Here is a 20,944-nt window from a genome sequence, read left to right on the forward strand (position 1 = left end):
AAGACACATTGCTACCAGTGCGGCCTGCTCGGACCACGCATCATCGCAGGGTGCGTACACAATGTGTGCTTCAGGTGCCACTAACTCACTGCACCTTAAGTCAGCACCACCTGGACTTAATAATACAGAATTCATTACGCAAAAGACATTGTTCCCTGTGTGGCATCCCGGACCACACATCATCGCAGGGTGCGCACACGCCGAGTGCTTCAGGTGCCACTAACTCCCTGCAGCACAAGTCATCGCCACGTAGACTTATTAAGGCAGAATTCAGTAGGCAAAAGACATTGCTCCCAGTGCGGCCCGCCTGGACAACGCATCATCGCAGGCTCCACACATGCTGGTTGCCAATAACTGTGCAGCTCAACTCAATGCCACATGACTGTGGGCCCTTGCTGACCGCTGCCTCCTCCCTACACTGCGGTCATCGGGCTCACAATTAAAATTGAGTCTTTATTCATTAATTTCAGAGTGCAGTAGGCAACTAAGAATATTGTCCCTCAAACCTACAAATATCCTTTTAGTATCCTTGCTTCAAGAACTTGTTTTATATCAGTTATAGCTTTACTACTATGACCAAATTCATCTTGCAAGTCCAAACGAACACTGAATGGCAGTCTACACTGTGGACAGCAGAGCTCACAATTTGAATTATAACGCCCCTGAAACCTACATATTTCAACAGTGTATTTCATAAATGTTTAATCTTTTGTTCCATACACCTACACTGCGGACAGCAGGGCTCACAATCCAGATGGAGTCGCAATTGCAGATGACGCAGTCCAGTAGGCAAGAGACATTGCTCCCAGTGTGGCCCGCCCGGGCCACGTATCATCGCTGGCTTCCAACATGCTGAATGCTTCTGATACCCCTACCTCAGTGCAGCACAACTCATGGACCCTTTATGATTAAATCTATGTTTCTGATCCAGTGATTACTGCTGTACTTGTTCCCAGCACCAACTGTTCCCGGAATGCTGGCTTACACTCAACCCACATGCATCCAGCACAGACGTCACAGACATGTGACCCTGGTAATGAAAAGGAGTTGAGCGCATGTGCCCGTACCCAGTTCCACTATCTATCTGTGTCTGTGTGTTCATTATGTATGCAACATGCTGCCCCTGGGCCCTACCACATTACAATGTGCTCTGGACAGCGTATGCAACCATCTTACCGTTGACAGTAGGGGTAAACTTTGGTAATGTAACTTTGTCTCAGTCATTTTACAAGTACGTACGTAGAGATTGGATCATTAGAGTACCGCTAGGAGAGTGTTTAGTGAATTTATAAGCCTGTGGGTATTGGCAGAGTGATTGTATAAGTACATATGTTTGCTCAGCCTAACTCCGACAACGAGCTTGGCTCTAATTGGCTGCCCTCCATGTGCCAAAAACGGAACTTTCCATGACCATGTATTGCTACATCTGCAACACTCCACTGAATGTGCAACAAACTTCCATGTGTTATGTCCTACATCTTTCTTGTGTGGAACTATGGATGAATTTAGGGTCAGTGATTCCCCGTACCTTCAATGTTGGCCATGTTGTGGGACTTGGCTCACAGAATGACACATTGGCGCTTGCGACCTGGGGGACGGCAGCACTACAACACGTAAACCTGCATCCATTGATTCATCATATAGCTCACGACGGAACCACGCCCATAGCTCTGGAGTCATCCTTCACAGCCTCACGCAGGACAGGCATACGCCAGGCGAGCCCACTCCGCTTACGCTTACAGGGAAGGACAGCAATGCTACATGACCCAGATTTTCATTGTAGTGATCTGCTGGTCACAGAACTTGTTGTCAGTATGCCTCAGCCACTCCCTCACGGTTGGTATACACCCATCCAGCACAGGCATCACAGGACACGTGACCCTGCCAATAAAAAAGCCCGGGCGCACATGCTCTATGCCATTTTAGAGCTGCTCACACTGGATGCACTGCTGCACAGGCACACCGCCATAGGATGGTGAATTTCGATCCACTGAGGTTGGGGCATTTTAACCACATGGCTGCTAGGCGTTTTCCCGTCCTGCGCTGCAGAACCAAAATCACCATTATTCATGACGAGCTGGCCTTGTCATCAGCGCACGGCAGGTAAGCGCCATGACGAGCCCAGGTCGTCATTAGCTTCGAAGGGGTTAAGTGCTGAGCGGGTGTTTAGCCTGCGGTGATGGCCTGTCCCAATTGTCCGAACGCCTCATGTTTTGTGTGCCCTGCTGAACCGCAGTGTAGGCCTGGCCTCCCTGGTCACTGAGTTAGTGACGCCGCAAGGACTGAGCGGGTGTGCAACCTGCGATGATGATGGGTGCACTAGTATGTCCTCTGCAGTGGCAAAATCAAGACCCAGCACCAAATGTACAACTTGTTGGCTTGCGGAGCAGGGCTGCATGATGTGGAGGGTGCCCTGTCCGCGAAAAGGTGAGCAGTGAGGCCTGGGTGCGCAGTGGCGGGCAGATACCTCTGGGCGGCAGAAGTGGATGGGGTGCAGCAGCCTGGATGCACAAAGGAGGCACAACGATTTAGGCGTACGCAGTCGTATATAATCTGCCATTACTAATTCTGTAATATGTTTCAGATGTGGGAGTTTGAGGGCTCCACTAGGTCCCGGGACGTGGTTGCAGACACAGCGGTGGCGTAAAGATGAGCTGTGAGGATTTTGTCCACAGTGTGGGCACTCACTGTCCCTCCTCATCTCTTCCTTTCTCTCCCTCACGCTCTTTCTCTCCCTCTTCCCAGCTCTTACACTATTTCTCTCTCACTCTTCCTCTGTTTCTTTCTTCCTCTTTCTCACACTTTCTCTCTCACTGTTTCTCTCTTTCTCTCTCTTCCTCTCTCACTTTCTCTCACTCTTCCACTTTCTCTTTCTCTCTCTCTCTCACTGTTTCTCTCTTCGTCTTTCTTTTTCTCTTACTCTCACTCTGTTTCTCGCTTTCTCTGTCTTCCTCTCACTGTTTCTTCTTCTCTCTCTATTCCTCACTCTTTCTTTCTCTCTCTTCCCCTCTCTCCTTTGATGGACGCATGGTGCACAATCTTATCTTGTTTTTTTATCTAACAGACTGTGATTTACGAATTGACGTCCCCCCAACACGGAACTCCTGCCACTCAGTGCCACCAGAGCTGAACGTGTGCCCAACCTGCGATGATGCATGGGCATCCTGACAACACCCACTCTGAATTGTACGCTTTCCTGTACCGCGTGTACGCAACGCCTGAGAAGGTTGCTTTGGCACATGGTGCACCCTCAAACACATGCCGGTGGTGGAAGGTGTTTACAACAAGGGATGGTGAGGGACAGAGTCTCTGAATTAAGCAGAAAGCTCTCACCCAGTCAAGAGATCAGGGCTAGATCCAACACCGTTTTTTAGCTCACTGCACCATCCCAGTTTCAGAACCTGGCTGTATGCAAATTAGTCCGTTCCTGTCCCAGTGCATGATGGGAACAGGGCAAACCAAACTACAAAAGCCAATTCTTACACTGGGAAGGAAACAAGCTCCCGGGGACCGGTTTCTGGCATTACAGCCGTCTTCGGCCCGGTTTGCTTGAATCCTGATGGTGCAATGAGCAAGGGTCTCACATCTGAGAATACCCTTCCACGCTTAGGGTGGACAAAAATATTTACAACAAGGGATGGTGAGGGACAGAGTCTCTGAATTAAGCAGAAAGCTTTCACCCAGTCAAGAGATCAGGGCTAGATCCAACACGGTTTTTTAGCTCACTGCACCATCCCAGTTTCAGAACCTGGCTGTATGCAAATTAGTCCGTTCCTGTCCCAGTGCATGATGGGAACAGGGCAAACCAAACTACAAAAGCCAATTCTTACACTGGGAAGGAAACAAGCTCCCGGGGACCGGTTTCTGGCATTACAGCCGTCTTCAGCCCGGTTTGCTTGAATCCTGATGGTGCAATGAGCAAGGGTCTCACATCTGAGAATACCCTTCCACGCTTAGGGTGGACAAAAATATTTACAACAAGGGATGGTGAGGGACAGAGTCTCTGAATTAAGCAGAAAGCTCTCACCCAGTCAAGAGATCAGGGCTAGATCCAACACCGTTTTTTAGCTCACTGCACCATCCCAGTTTCAGAACCTGGCTGTATGCAAATTAGTCCGTTCCTGTCCCAGTGCATGATGGGAACAGGGCAAACCAAACTACAAAAGCCAATTCTTACACTGGGAAGGAAACAAGCTCCCGGGGACCGGTTTCTGGCATTACAGCCGTCTTCGGCCCGGTTTGCTTGAATCCTGATGGTGCAATGAGCAAGGGTCTCACATCTGAGAATACCCTTCCACGCTTAGGGTGGACAAAAATATTTACAACAAGGGATGGTGAGGGACAGAGTCTCTGAATTAAGCAGAAAGCTCTCACCCAGTCAAGAGATCAGGGCTAGATCCAACACCGTTTTTTAGCTCACTGCACCATCCCAGTTTCAGAACCTGGCTGTATGCAAATTAGTCCGTTCCTGTCCCAGTGCATGATGGGAACAGGGCAAACCAAACTACAAAAGCCAATTCTTACACTGGGAAGGAAACAAGCTCCCGGAGACCGGTTTCTGGCATTACAGCCGTCTTCGGCCCGGTTTGCTTGAATCCTGATGGTGCAATGAGCAAGGATCTCACATCTGAGAATACCCTTCCACGCTTAGGGTGGACAAAAATATTTACAACAAGGGATGGTGAGGGACAGAGTCTCTGAATTAAGCAGAAAGCTCTCACCCAGTCAAGAGATCAGGGCTAGATCCAACACCGTTTTTTAGCTCACTGCACCATCCCAGTTTCAGAACCTGGCTGTATGCAAATTAGTCAGTTCCTGTCCCAGTGCATGATGGGAACAGGGCAAACCAAACTACAAAAGCCAATTCTTACACTGGGTGGTGGAAGGTGAGCAGAGAGGCTTCTTTCTGCAGAAGTGGGCAGTCACCTCTGGGCAGGGGAAGTGGATAGTGTGAAGCAGCCTGGTTGCACAAGAGCGTACAAACACCTCGAGCAGTGGGAGTGGATGGGGTGCAGCAGCCTGAGTGCGCAGTGGTGAAACTGAGAATTACGCGTGTGCAGTTGTATATACTCTGCAATTACTAATTCTATGCTATCTTTCAGATGACTAAACACTATGTCCTGGCACATGGTTATAGACACACCGGTGGCAGAAAGGTGAGCTGCGAAGATTTTCTCCAGTGTCAACATTCCCTCTCCCTCTCCATCTCTTCCTTTCTCTCTCTCACATTTTCTCTCTTTCTCTGTCTCTTCCTCTCTCTAGTTCTTTATTTCTTTCTCTTTCTTTCTCTTCCTCTCTCACACTGTTTCTCTCTCTCTTCCTCTCACACTGTTTCTCTCTATCTCTTCCTCTCTCTCAAACTGTTTCTCTTTCTCTCTTCCTTGTATTTCACTCTTTCTCGCTTTCTCTCTCTCTTTCTCTCTCTTCCTCTCACTCTTTCTCTCTCTCTTCCTCTCTCTCACACTGTTTCTCTTTCTCTCTTCCTTGTATCTCACTGTTTCTCTCTCTCACTCTTTCTATTTTTGTCTTCCTCTCTCTCACTCTTTCTCTGTCTTCCTCTCTCACTCTTTCTTGCCAGCACTTCATGATTTCCACTGACTGAAATGTTGACAGACGTCCAACAGCCAATCAAAATTCTGCTCGCGCACGCTAGGGTCTGCGCACGGTCGCTTGCACGGTGCGCGCACGGTGTCCCGCCCATATATATATATTTTTCAAATTCGATTTTCTCAAAAACTACTGGAGGGATTTATACCATTTAAACAAAAGGGCGATCTGCGAATCAGACTCTACCATTTTGCCAAATTTCTTGTAATTCCATTCAGCCGCTCGGGCTGTAGCCGTATCTAATCGTCCTATGGAAAATTGCATGGGGAAAACACATTTTGGGACCCCCCTTTTTTCTCGGCCCCCGCTTGACAAATCCCCCCGAGACTTTCAGGGAAGGAGCGGAGCGTAATGGGCCAAAAGTTTGGAAAATTACACGCAAATTCCCCAATCGACACCAAAGTTATTCCAAATACAATGTTGTGGATTTCCTACGGAAACTAGGTCCTAACTATAACTACCTACTGGCGACTGCAAGTAGGTAATATATATATTCACAGAAAAAAACATAGATGTCATCACTGATGACATCTCAAATGACATCCCTGATGACATCACTGATGACATCACCACGTGACAATCAGATACACCACATAATACACTAGTATATCATCAGTGATGTCATCAGTGATGTCACTGACCATGTCATGAATGATGTAATATGTGACATCATCATCAGTAGATTGCAGGCCCGCAAGTTATAGTTAGCAGGACTAACTTTAACTGAGGAATTTCAATGGTTTTGTATGAGTGAAATGTCCAGGTAACTATAACAGCACTGAAACCTATGTTTTTTTTCAGTGAATTTCTAAGGTTTTTTAAATGCTTATTCCTAACTATAGCATGTCTGAAACCTATTTTTTTCAGTGAATTTCTAAGGTTTTTTAAATGCTTATTCCTAACTATAACATGTTTGAAACCTGTTTTTTTCCGTGAATTTCAAAGGTTTTTTAAATTATACTTTTTAAATGTAATAATAGTTATATGTATTTTTTATACTGATTTTCTACAGTTTTTTAACTGTTTATTGTTACATATTTTAATATTTAAATTACATTATATATTTTTAATATAAACGGAAATAAAAATGTTTTTTAAAATATTGAAACTGAAATGTTGTTTTTTGTCAGGGTCACTGGATGAGTACTTGGGTACTCACTGAATGATTAGAGTGCTGCAAGGAGAGTGTCAGGGTGAATTTATAAGGTGTTGGCTTTTGGCACAGTGAATGGATTAGTACATGATACTGAATGGGTCAATAGAGGAGTGCAAGGGGAGTGACAGTTTGTTTGCTGGAGTGTATGGATACTGACTAGGGAATTGAAGGTGTGAAATACAAGTGTGTAAGTGGTTTGAGGACTGCAAGCATAGTGGATAGGGGTTTGAAGCAGTCCATGTGCTAAGGTCTGGCTCACTACATGAGTACTTGAGTACTGACAGAACGATTAGAGTACTGCAAGGAGAGTGCCTGGGTGTATTATAAGTGTTTGGGTTTTGGTGCAGTGAATGGATTAGTACATGGTGCTGAATGGGTCACTAGAGGAGTGCAAAGGGAGTGACAGTGTGTTTGCTGGAGTGTACGTATACTGACTGGGGAATTGAAGGTGTGAAAGAAAAGTGTGTAGGTGGTTAGAGGACTACAAACATAGTGGATAGGGGTTTGAAGCAGTCCATGCGCTAAGGTTTGGGTCACTGGATGAATACTTGGGTACTGACTTAATGATTAGAGGACTGCAAGGAGAGTGCCTGAATTTATAAGTGGTTGGGTTTTGGTGCAGTGATTGGATTACTAAAAGGATGTCTGGAAAGGGGCGACCATTCGGTCCCCCCGAACGTATGGCGGAGTACCACGATCCCCCCGGGAAGCCATCTTGGGCGGGGGGCGAGTCTCGGCTGGTATGCCCGAAGCGGCGTAGCCGGGGCGCGCCTTTTCCCGCCCTGGAGTGGGCTGGCCTAGACACTGACGCGGCCGGGCCACGCCCACGGGGCAGGCCGGGGCGGGTTTACGCCCGCCCTGAAGACGGATAAAAGGAGCAACAAGCCAAGGAAGCATCCTCTTGTTCCTGTGCTCTGAAGCTGCACCACCTCGCTGCACGTGAGCTCGAGACGGAACGAAGAGCCAATTTTGAGCGTTGTAATCTTTCTTGTTGGTTTTACAGATACTCTGTCGGAGAATGCCTAAGAAGGCGGGAAAGCGAATGACTACCGACCAGATGCTGCGTGTTCTCATGAAGGAGGTGACCGACCTAAAGAAGCGGATGGCGGAGAAAGACGAGGAAGGGGGGCCGAAACGTCCTCTGGCAGGAGCAGCTCCAGGAGGAAAAGGCAAGAGGCCCAGAAGGGGAGCAGCTGGGGGAGATGTCCCAGTTCCCTGTACCCCACTCGAAGCACCCACTCCTGTAGGAAGGGAATCTGATTCCCGTGGTGGTCACCCCCGTGTCCGGGGAGGATATGCCGCCCGAGCTGGCAGCACAATTAGCAGCGTGGTTGGGTAAAGGTAGCAAGGGCGCCACGGCTGACGACGCGCAGGTGTTGATGAAGCAGCTGCGGGAAACAAGGGAAGCGACGAAAGCACCATCGCCGGCTGCGGCAGTAGAGACGCCACATGGCTCAGGTCCAGTCGCAGATACAGCTTCCGGTTCAGGTAAGCGGCCATTGCCGATTGCAAGGGATGAGTCGGCACCCTCTCGAAGGGAAAAGTTGGGTCAACATGTCCCTCTGGCTATCAAAGAGAAGATATGGGCAGGGGAGTATATAAACATCTTCTCGTTGCTTACTGATCATTATGAGATGGAGCATGTTAAAACCCAGAAGGAGCTCATGCATCCGAGTGTTTGGCGCGCAAAGATGGCCGCCTTTAAGGTAAATGAAAACATTGGTAATTGGGGCAAAGCATGGGGGGGTTTTTACATCCATCTTGGGTGAACGTAGGCCCGAATTGCTGCCCGAATTGCCGATTTATCAGTCACGGATCATGGGGTATTCAGTTTCTCACGAGGGCAATCATTGGTTTTGTTACGACAATATTTTCAGAAAGGCGAAAGAGCATGATAAAAACCTAACTTGGGATTGTTATGATTCTGTCTCCTGGTCCAAAATGGAGGATTCTGGTATGTTGAAGGTGCCTTTGGTAGGGAGTAACATTGGTGAATCTTCCCGCCAATATGCGGGGACGCCCTTTCGATCAGGTTCGAGTAACGACAATCACTCGAGGCCAATCGGCAACACAGGGAAAAGGGGGGTTTGTTGGAACTTTAACAGGGGGAAATGTACGAGGCCCCAGGGGTCATGCAAATTTAGGCACGAATGTGGGGGCTGTGGGCAATCATCCCATCCTGAGTCCATGTGCAGAGCCAAAACGGGTGATAACGGGGGTAGAGGAGGCGCCAAACAGGTCTGACATAGTCCGAGGGGCGCCTTTACCTACTCCGATTGACACCATGGCAATGATTCCCTGGCTCAGCGAATACCCGGACCACGCTTCCGCCGGGGTGTTGCTTAACGGATTTTCATATGGTTTCCGCATCCCAGTGGGGGAGTTTCAGGGTATAGCAAACTGTAAAAACCAGATATCAGTCTTACAGCATACGACCGTGGTACAGGAAAAGATCGGGAAGGAGGTGGCTCGAGGTCGAGTCGCCGGTCCATTTAATGTGCCACCAGTTGCTAACTTTGTTTGTTCCCCGTTGGGGGTGGTCCCCAAGAAGGACCCGGGTGAGTTTCGGCTGATACATAATTTGTCAGCCCCACGTGGTCTTTCCGTAAACGATGCGATAGACCCGGAAGTGTGTTCGGTGCGGTACGCATCCTTCGATGAGGCCGTAGCCATATTGAATCGCCTGGGGCCCGGTGCGCTGATGGCAAAATCGGATATCAAGTCAGCGTTCCGGTTGCTCCCGGTACATCCAGACGACCAGCGTCTCCTTGGTTTCATGTTTCAGGGTCAATATTACATGGATAGGTGTATGCCGATGGGGTGCTCTATATCGTGTGCATATTTCGAAAAGTTCAGTTCCTTCCTGCAATGGGTCTTCACAAAGAAGACGGGGTTTCAACATGTTATGCATTATCTCGATGACTTTTTGTTTCTGGGGGCAGCCGGGGATCCGGAATGTGGACAGGCTTTGACTGCATTTTGCGTCTTGATGAATCAGTTTGGCGTGCCATTGGCACCAGGTAAGACTGTGGGTCCCTCGACTTGCCTCGAGTTTCTGGGGATCGAGCTCGATTCCGAAGAAGGTTGTTTTCGTTTACCAGGTGACAAAGTGTTAAGATTCAGGGCATCCCTGCAAATGTGTATAAGTGAGTCTAAGGTTAAGCTACATCAATTACAGCAATTGGTGGGACAGTTGAATGTTGCCCTAAGAGTTATACCGATGGCCCGCCCCTTTTCTCGCTCGATCGCTCAAGCCATGGTCGGCCTGAAGGAGGGTCATCATCGCACAAGGCTCTCGGCCGAGGTTCGCCAGGACATGCGCATTTGGTTGGCATTTCTGGCGGATTTCAATGGTCGAATTGTCTAGAACAAACCGGCCGTGTCCTCTGAGGAGCTGGGGCTGTGGACAGATTCGGCAGGGAGCATTGGTTTTGATGCCATATTCGGCACTCAGTGGTCGGCACAAAAATGGCCTCAATGGTGGCATGATAATGGTCTGACAAGTAACATTGCTTTCCTAGAACTTTTTCCCATTCTGGTGGCCCTGAGAACTTGGCCCGAGGGGTTCAGAGATCACTCTGTGGTATTCTGGTCTGATAACATGACCGTGGTTGAGTGTATCAATAGCCAGGCAGCACGATGCAAATGGATTCTGAGATTGCTCAAGGAGATTGTGTTATTGTGTATGCAATTGAATGTCCTATTTAAGGCAAGACATGTCCCGGGGGTGATGAACCAGGCGGCTGATGCGCTTTCTCGTTTTCGTATGCAGGCCTTCTGGGGTTTTCTGCCCACAGCGGACCCGGTGGCAGCACCCTTTCCCGAAGCTCTCTGGTCTCTCGGTGCCCCGAACTACAGAACCTCGTGGGAGAGAGTTTAGCACCCAGGACGAGGAAGGCATATGAAGGGGCGTTCCGTTCCTATTGGGCCTTTTTGGGGGCGCCTAGAAGGGAGCTTTGGGGCCAGGAGGAGTGGGTAGTGAACTTCCTGCTGTATTTACGTCAGGCAGGCAAATCAGTGGCTACGGCCCAGAGGCATCGGGCCGCCATTTCCTTTGTGGCTAGGGCTCATGGGATCCAGGACCCGACAGCGTCTTTCGTTGTACAAAAAGCGCTACGTGGGTGGCAACGCCTTGAGGGTCGCAGAGTAGATGAAAGGCGCCCGATAGGTTTGGATAGGTTGGCCCTGTTATTATCTAGACTCCCTGCAACATGTTCATCCCAGTATGAAACAGTGTTATTCCGAGCCGCTTTTACGCTGGCATTCCATGGGGCTATGCGGGTAAGCGAACTAGTGGCGAAGAACAAGCAGGATGTGATGGGGGGACTGTGCCGAGAGCACGTTCAGATCAGAGGGGAGACAATGACTGTCTCGTTCGTCAGGTCCAAGACCGACCAGGGTGCGATGGGTGATTGCATAATCATACAAAAGATCCCCGGGTCCTCCATGTGCCCAGTAAGTTGTGTAGAGGAATATTTAGCACAAAGGGTGGCATCATGGGGGGGGACCTTGTTGAGACACGCTGACGCCACCCCACTGACGAGGTTTCAGTTTCAGCGGGTGCTTGCGATGTCGATTACGGCTGCGGGCTTGAACCCGGGCGAGTTTGGGACCCATTCCTTTCGGATAGGGGCTGCTACAGAGGCTACAGCCAGGGGTCTGAATGTTGAACATGTTAAACGTGTGGGGCGTTGGTCCTCCAATTGTTATAAGAGGTATGTGCGGTTGCACATGTTGTGAAGCTGTAATGATGTACTCACGCTTCTTGTTTTTGTTTGGTTTCAGTTGCGCAAGCCTACGAGGCGGGGCGGACTATGCAGTCGACCCAACACCGGGCCAGCGGTCAGACTTCACCGGCTGTGAGAAAGGAGGTGTGGGTCGTGGGCCACTCATACGTGAAAGGGTAGAGAGGCCTTCAAGGGAAATACTTCATAAGAAAGATCAGTTGTTCAATATGTTTGTGGGATAAAATTAAATACCCAATGTATCAATCATATGGTTATACATTGGGTATTTAATTTTATCCCACAAACATATTGAACAACTGATCTTTCTTATGAAGTATTTCCCTTGAAGGCCTCTCTACCCTTTCATTTGAATTACCCAAGCCCTCAAGGGTATAACTGGGTTCCTCACTCTCTGCTAATCCACTCATACGTGAGGCGTGCCGCGGACGTATTCAAAGCAGGTGACATGATTCACGTGGGTGGGGAATACGGGTACAGTATGTCCTTCTACGGAAAGGGCGGACTCTGTATTGACCAGTTTCAATCATTTTTTGAGGGTTTGCTAGGGCGGACAAGGTCACCGCCGTCTATAGTCATAGTACATCTTGGGGGCAATGATTTGGTCACCACTGGTAGACGACTTCTTCTTGAGGCGATGCTTTCCACTGTAAGTTGGTTGGCGAGGAGAGTTCCAGGGTGCACGATTGCATGGTCACATATGATCCCACGAAAAGTATGGCGGGGTGCTATTTCTGTTTCTGCTCTGAATCATTCAGTAAGAAAAATTAATAACAAAGTGAGTAGATTGTTCCGTTCCAATACACTGCATTCTATTTCGCATGGTTGTATTACTGGTGACAGTATGTATTTGGGGGATGGTGTTCATTTGTCCCGGGTGGGGAACGAGTTACTCATAGGAGACTGTATAGCTTGGCTAAAGACTTTAAGACATGACCTTTAGGTAGGAGTGTTGTGGGGGGTCCGGATAGCCGGTCAACTATCCGGCCTGTGGCGGTAAGGTCATGATCGGTGAGCACTAATTGGAAGATCCCTATGAGTGGGCGTCACCCATTACGGATGGGAGCGCTCGAGGGAGGTGGCCATTGGCCCCTCCAAGGGGAAGGCGGTCCCTTCTAAGGATGGGCCGCCGAAAGGAAAGGAAAGGCGGTCAAGGCCCCTTCCTGGGTAGGAGGGGCTACAGCCCCCTCCTGGAGAATTTCCCGGGGCCAGGACATCTGCGACGGCAGATGCGGTAAGTTGTGTGGGGTTTGGGGGGGGGGTCTACGCTACCTTCTAGATTCCTCACACGAGTCCTCGAACGACCTTTAAGTGGCGTCGAGTTTATTGGGGCCCCCGTCAAGTCAAGGGAAATTGGTAGTTGCACTCGAGGTACACCTCGGTGCGGTCGCCCCTCACAAGTGAGGGGGATATTTCTGGTTAGGGATCTTGACACCGGTTACGACCTTGCCGTTGGCCCTTAAACGTTAGGATGTACAATTTCAAAATTTCAAGTTAGATGTTTTGTAGGATGTTAGTTCGGCTAGGAGAACCTTTGTATTAGAGAATATGTTAAGGTTAGCCAAACATCGCAATGTGGTAATGAAATTGTAGATAATATGAAACTGTTATTTTAATGTTTTAATTTTGTTTCATATTTTAATAAATACGGCCGGGAGGGTCACTCCCTCCCGTCTTCCAAAAGTTCAGAACTGTTTCCGGTTTCCCATCCTTGGGGATTGTGTTGAGAGGGGGTGGCGGGTATCTCAGCCATATGGAAAGGGGCGACCATTCGGTCCCCCCGAACGTATGGCGGAGTACCACGATCCCCCCGGGAAGCCATCTTGGGCGGGGGGCGAGTCTCGGCTGGTATGCCCGAAGCGGCGTAGCCGGGGCGCGCCTTTTCCCGCCCTGGAGTGGGCTGGCCTAGACACTGACGCGGCCGGGCCACGCCCACGGGGCAGGCCGGGGCGGGTTTACGCCCGCCCTGAAGACGGATAAAAGGAGCAACAAGCCAAGGAAGCATCCTCTTGTTCCTGTGCTCTGAAGCTGCACCACCTCGCTGCACGTGAGCTCGAGACGGAACGAAGAGCCAATTTTGACCCACCCACCAGCCCCTGAGGACAGCAAGTGGTTTTGAATAAAGTTTGATATAGTAACTCTTTTGTTTGCAGGTCCGGATTATTATTGTGATGACTTTGAATATGCAATAAAGAAATAGTCAATCTGTGGTATGTTTTGCAAATAAAGTAATCCTGCTTTAGTGTTGATCAGTAGTATTTTTTAATAAAGTTGTTGCTTTAACTGTCTTTTAAGTAGTTTAGTCATTTAGTTTAGAACTGTTGTATTTATTTTGGTCGGGCGGTAAGGTCATGATCGGTGAGCACTAATTGGAAGATCCCTATGAGTGGGCGTTACCCATTACGGATGGGAGCGCTCGAGGGAGGTGGCCATTGGCCCCTCCAAGGGGAAGGCGGTCCCTTCTAAGGATGGGCTGCCGAAAGGAAAGGAAAGGCGGTCAAGGCCCCTTCCTGGGTAGGAGGGGCTACAGCCCCCTCCTGGAGAATTTCCCGGGGCCAGGACATCTGCGACGGCAGATGCGGTAAGTTGTGTGGGGTTTGGGGGGGGGTCTACGCTACCTTCTAGATTCCTCACACGAGTCCTCGAACGACCTTTAAGTGGCGTCGAGTTTATTGGGGCCCCCGTCAAGTCAAGGGAAATTGGTAGTTGCACTCGAGGTACACCTCGGTGCGGTCGCCCCTCACAAGTGAGGGGGATATTTCTGGTTAGGGATCTTGACACCGGTTACGACCTTGCCGTTGGCCCTTAAACGTTAGGATGTACAATTTCAAAATTTCAAGTTAGATGTTTTGTAGGATGTTAGTTCGGCTAGGAGAACCTTTGTATTAGAGAATATGTTAAGGTTAGCCAAAAATCGCAATGTGGTAATGAAATTGTACATAATATGAAACTGTTATTTTAATGTTTTAATTTTGTTTCATATTTTAATAAATACGGCCGGGAGGGTCACTCCCTCCCGTCTTCCAAAAGTTCAGAACTGTTTCCGGTTTCCCATCCTTGGGGATTGTGTTGAGAGGGGGTGGCGGGTATCTCAGCCATATGTGTTGTGCGAAGATTTTTTTTGTGCAGGAAGGAACACATCTCTGCACAAAAACAATCAGTAAAGGCATTTCCCTCTTTCAATGTATGCTGCGGAATGCAGCATACATTGAAAGAGGAAAAAATTAGGAGAAATGAAAATAATTCTCCTTGTTGCGCCTTGCTACACCAACTCTAGGATGGCGCCGCATTCACACACATCTCCAGATATACGATTTCTCATAAATCTGGAGATGTCTTGTTCTATGGGTGTTGCGTGGGAACACCAACAGCAACACCTATGGAACCCCCTTCAACGCAAAGTTCTGAGTATAAAGGGGTCGTATTTACAAGGAGAGGAAAAACCACGCAGGGTGGCTTTTCCTCTTTTTGTAAATATGAAGGAGTGCCTGGCGCCATCACTACGTTACAAAAAGTGAAGTACTGGTGACACAGGGTGCTTGTAAATCTCCCCCATAAGTGCTTTGGTGTTGGTAGAGTGATACAATAAGAACATAGTGCTGGATGTGTGATTGAAGAAATGCATGAGACTGACAGGAGGTATTCTACCCGGCAAGGCTACTACTTCAGTATTCAATGGAGTGGACCAATAGTATGTATCTGCTTAGAGATTTGTAGGGATTATGCACAGAATCTTTCATGTATACTTGTGTTGGTGCCCAGGTAATTTTATAAGAATACCACTAGTAACTGGAATAATGACAGTGCTGCCATCAGAGTCAACACTTAATTTAGAAGTGCTTACGTATTGGTGGAGTGATAGGATAAGCAGATAGTGGTAGATAAGTGATTAAAGAAGTGCATGGGACACACTGGACGATTCCTACTCTGCATGAGTACTAACTGTGTATTTAGAAGAGTTTATCAATAGTATGTAGCTAGTTAGAGGTCTGCTTGGATAGTGCACAGAATATAGCTGTACTTGTGTTAGTAGCTAGGCCATTCCATAAGTTCATGACTAGTAACTAGAATAATTACAGTATTACAAACAGAGTGTATAGTGAATTTATAAGTGCTTAGGTATTGGTGGAGTGATAGGATAAGTAGATAGTGCTGGATGGGTTATTGGAGAAATGCATGGGACAGACAGGAGGATTCCGACACTGCATAGGTACTACCTGGGTATTTAGAAGAGCGTATCAATAGTTTGTAGCTGGTTAGAGGTGTGCATGCATAGTGTACAAAATATTGTACCTGCACTTGTGTTAGTGACTACGCCATTCCTTAAGTATACGACTAATAACTGGAGTAATTACAGTGTTGCAAAGAAAGTGCGTGCTGAATTTATACGTGCTTTGGTATTGGTGGAGTGAAAGGATATGTAGATAGTGCTGGATGTGTGAATGGAGAAGTGCATTGGACAGACAGGAGGATTCCTAGACGGCATATGTACTAGCTGGGTATTTAGAAGAGCGTATCAATAGTATTTAGCTGGTTAAAGGTCTGCATGCATAGTGTACAAAATATTGTACCTGTACTTGTGTTAGTGGCTAGGCCATTCCTTAAGTATAAGACTAATAACTAGAGTAATTTCAGTGCTGCAAAGAGAGTACATGTTAAATTTACTGTGCTTAGGTATTGCGAAGTGATAGGATACGGAGACAGTGTTGGATGGGTGATTGGAGAAGTGCATTGGACAGACAGGAGGATTCCTAGGTTGCATGGGTAGTACTTTACCCTAGTAGCTGGTTAGTTGTTTATATATATAGTGAACAGATGAATGTAGTTGTGCATTGATAGTGTTTGGATTACTTAATCTTACCTCGACAGTAGTACATATAAAAAAAAGCTAAACATTTTTTTCAGTTATTATACGTGCTTAGGTGTTGGTGGAGTAGTAGGATAAGTAGCTAGTGCTGGATGGGTAATTGGAGAAATGCATGGGACAGACAAGAGAATTCTTACACTGCATAGGTACTAACTGGATATTTGGAAGAGCAGATCAATAGTTTGTAGCTGGTTAAAGGTCTGCATGTATAGTGTACAAAATAGTGTACCTGCACTTGTATTAGTGGATAGGCCATTCTTTAAGTATATGACTAATAACTCGAGTAATTTCAGTGCTGCAAAGAGAGTGCATGCTCAATTTATAAGTGCTTAGGTATTGGTGAAGTGATAGGATACATAGATGGTGCTGGATGGATGAACGGAGAACTGCATGGGACAGGCAGAAGGATCCCTAGACTGTACACGTACTAACTGAGTATTTAAAAGACTGTACCAATGCTATGTAGCTGATCAAAGGTCTGCATGCATAGTCCATAGAATATTCTAGCTGTACTAGTTTTTCTGTTTTCTGGCTAGGCCTTTTCTTAGGTACATGACTAGTAACTAGAATAATGTCAGTGCTGCAAAGAGAGTACATGTTGAATTTATAAGTGCTAAGGTTTTGGCGGAGTGATAGGATACATAGATAGTGCTGTATGGGTGATTGAAGAAATACATGGCACAGACAGAAGGATTCCAACACTGCATAGGTATTAACTGGGTATTTAAAATAGCGTAATAATAGTATGTAGCTTGTTAGAGATCAGCATGCATGCAAAGCATTGTACCTGTACTTGGGTTAGTGGCTAGGCCATTCCTTAAGTATATGACTAATAACTGGAATAATTTCAGTGCTGCAAAGAGAGTGCGTGCTAAATTTATAAGTGCTTAGGTATTGGCAGAGTGATAGGATACATACATAGTGCTGGATGGGTGAATGGACAAGTGCATGGGACAGACAGAAGGATTCCTAGACTGCACAGGTACTAACTGAGTATTTAAAAGACTGTATCAATGCTATACAGCTGATTAGAGGTCTGAATGCATAGTGCACAGAATATTGTAGCTGTCCTAGTATTGGTGTGTCTGTGGTTTCGAGAATGGTAGTCTGTATGATAGGGTATGAAGAGGTGCATCAGATCAGCACGTGGATTATGTTATCAGTGATGTCATTTGAGATGTCATCAGTGATGTCATAAGTGATATCACTGACCATGTCATGAGTGATGTAATATGTGATGTTATCAGCACTGCTTTGAGGGGGCGTGAGTTATAGTTAGTACAACTAACTATAACAGCCGAATTTCTCTTGTTTTGTACAAGTGAAATGTCCAACCTACTATGGCGTCCATGAAACCTGTGTTTTTTTAGTGAATTTCTGAGGTTTTTTAAATGCTAATTTCTAACTAAAATGTCCCTGAAACGTGTGTTTTTTCAGTGAAGTTTATATATATGTATTTAATCTCCTCGCACTCTTACAAGGAAGGAATCAGCACTCAGGTTGTAGTTTGGAAGTATTTAATCTGCAAAGGAAATGATCCATGAGTTTCGGTTCGTCCAAACCTTGATAACGATACAAGACGTCATTGTAGCATTCTTATTTAAATGTACAAATGCCTCCAGTTGCGAACATTAAAAAAGGACTACATATTACTTTAACCCAAAAAGCTGGCAGCCATATTGGCCTGGTCACGAAGTGAAAATTCAGGAATTGATACAATAAAGAAAATAAAACAAGTGTTAATATGCACACAATGCATATGGCTGGGTTCAAACTGGAATGGCATGGTGAGCAAAAAAACAATGGATGTAGGCCCAGATCTCTGTACTGGGGTGAATGTATGACATTGTTTTGCATTCTGCCCATCAACTGTTGTATTTGCTCATGCCACATGTTACCAGAAATCACTTAATCTCCCCATGTCTAAAACCAAAATTAATGTGTTCTTGTGTGTTGTAACCAGTGCTCCTGTAAAGCACTCCAATACCTGACAAGTCTGCACTATATAAAACTGCAAAAACACAAAAATAAAGTGTTTTGCACACTTCTGTCATTGGGCTACATGTGGGCTACATGTGAGTGATATTTGCGTGACATTTGGGCTCTTTTGTCTCTGGTGGCCATCTTGGGAGACTTATTAGTTATGAAGTTTCCTAATTTCCTCATTTACTGCAGTCTCCTCAGTAGGAAATACTTTCAGTTTTTTACTTTGGTTCCATCAAGATGGCATTCAGATGTGTCACACATTTGCCATTAATTCTGAATGTTAGCACTCTAGTTGCTCATTAGATCACTGTAGTAAAGCTACTGCTCACCAGGGAAGTCTGCTGCTGGTATTCAAGGTGCATGTTTGAGTCTGCATGTTAGAATTTTTTAATGAAATAGAAAAGGATTTGAGAAGTCAAAATGTGTCTTAATTTTTCTTTCTGCAGCACTAATCATAATTTCTATGGCAAAATGAAGTCCCTCATTTTGTTCCTTTGCAAATTAAATGTTTTAAGTCTTACCACTTCATTCTAATCAATATGGCTTCAGGTGTTCCATACTTTTGTCATAAGTAAGACTGTTAGCGATCTAGTCGTTCTTTAGAACACTCTACAACATTCTGTCATTGGGCTATACTTGGGCTAAATCTGGGTGATATGTTTGCTACAATTGGGTGCTTTTGTCTCTGGTGGCCATCTTGGGAGACTTATTTGTTTTGAAGTTTCCTAATTTCCTCATTTACTACAGTCTGCTCAGTAGGAAATACTTTCAGTTTTTTTTACTTTGATTACATCAAGAAGGCATTCAGATGTGTCACACATTTGCCATACATTCAGAATGTTAGCACTCTAGTTGCTCATTAGATCACTGTAGTAAAGCTACTGCTCACCAGGGAAGTCTCCTGCTGGTATTCAAAGTGCATGTTTCAGTCTGCATGTTAGAATTTTTTTATGTAATAGAAGAGGATTTGAGAAGTTAAAATGTGCCCTAATTTTTCTTTCTGCAGCGCTAATCATAATTTCCATGGCAAAATGAAGCCCCTCATTTTGTTTCTTTGCAAATTAAATGTTTTAAGTCTTAGCACTTTATTCCAATCAAGATGGCTTCAGGTGTTCCATACTTTTGTCATAAGTAAGACTGTTAGCGCTCTAGTTGTGCTTTAGACCACTCTGGGACATTCTGTCAATAGGCTATCCTTGGGCTACATCTGGGTGATATTTGTGTTATTTTTTGGCTTTTTTGTCTCTGGTGGCCATCTTGGGAGACTTATTTGTTATGAAGTTTCCTAATTTCCTCATGTACTACAGTCTCCTCAGTAGGAAAAACTTTCAGTTTTTTACTTTGGTTCCATCAAGAAGACATTCAGATGTCAAACACATTTGCCATGAACTCTGAATGTTAGCACTCTAGTTGCTCATTAGATCACTGTAGTAAAGCTACTGCTCACCAGGGAAGTCTGTTGCTGGTATTCAAAGTGCATGTTTCAGTCTGCATGTTAGAATTTTTTAATGAAATAGAAGAGAATTTGAGAAGTAAAAATGTGCCATAATTTTTCCTTCTGCAGCACTAATCATAATTTCTATGGCAAAATGAAGCCCCTCATTTTGTTCCTTTGCAAATTAAATGTTTTAAGTCTTACCACTTTATTCCAATCAAGATGGCTTCAGGTGTTCCATACTTTTGTCATAAGTAAGACTGTTAGCGCTCTAGTTGTTCTTTAAAACACTCTGGGACATTCTGTCATTGGGCTATACTTGGGCTACATCTGGGTTATATTTGTGATACATTTATAATAATTGACATTTGTAAAGCGCACACTCACCCGTAAGGGTCTCTAGGCGGTGGGGGCCATCAGGAAGATTAAGCAAGCTATTGCCCAGAGTCACATGGTGCTGGGCTAATCTGCCGCCGGTGCCGGGGATCAAACCGTGATCCCCAGATTCCGGAGTCAGTCGCCCTAGACTCGGCGCCACACCTCTTCAGTACCATTTGGGCTCTTTTGTCTCTGGTGGCCATCTTGGAAGACTTATTTGTTATGAAGTTTCTTAATTTCCTAATTTACTACAGTCTCCTCAGTAGGAAATACTTTCAGTTTTTTTACTTTGGTTCCATCAAGAAGGCATTCAGCTGTGTCACACATTTGCCATAAATTCTGAATGTTAGCACTCTAGTTGCTCATTAGATCACTGTAGAAAAGCTTCTGCTCACCAGGGAAGTGTGCTGTTGGTATTCAAAGTGCATGTTTCAGTCTGCATGTTAGAATTTTTTAATGAAATAGAAGAGGATTTGAGAAGTCAAAATGTGCCCTAATTTTTCTTTCTGCCGCACTAATCATAATTTCTATGTCAAAATGATGACCCTCATTTTGTTCCTAGGCAAATTAAATGTTTTAAGTGTTACCACTTTATTCCAATCAAGAAGGCTTCAGGTGTTCCATACTTTTGTCATAAGTAAGACTGTTAGCGCTCTAGTTGTTCTATAGAACACTCTGGGACATTCTGTCATTGGGCTATACTTAGGCTACATCTGGGTTATATTTGTGCTACATTTGGGCTCTTGTGTCTCTGGTGGCAATCTTGGGAG

The sequence above is a fragment of the Lissotriton vulgaris genome, chromosome 2_1 (assembly GCF_964263255.1).
Source record: "Lissotriton vulgaris chromosome 2_1, aLisVul1.2, whole genome shotgun sequence".
NCBI classification, from domain to species: Eukaryota; Metazoa; Chordata; class Amphibia; order Caudata; family Salamandridae; genus Lissotriton; species Lissotriton vulgaris.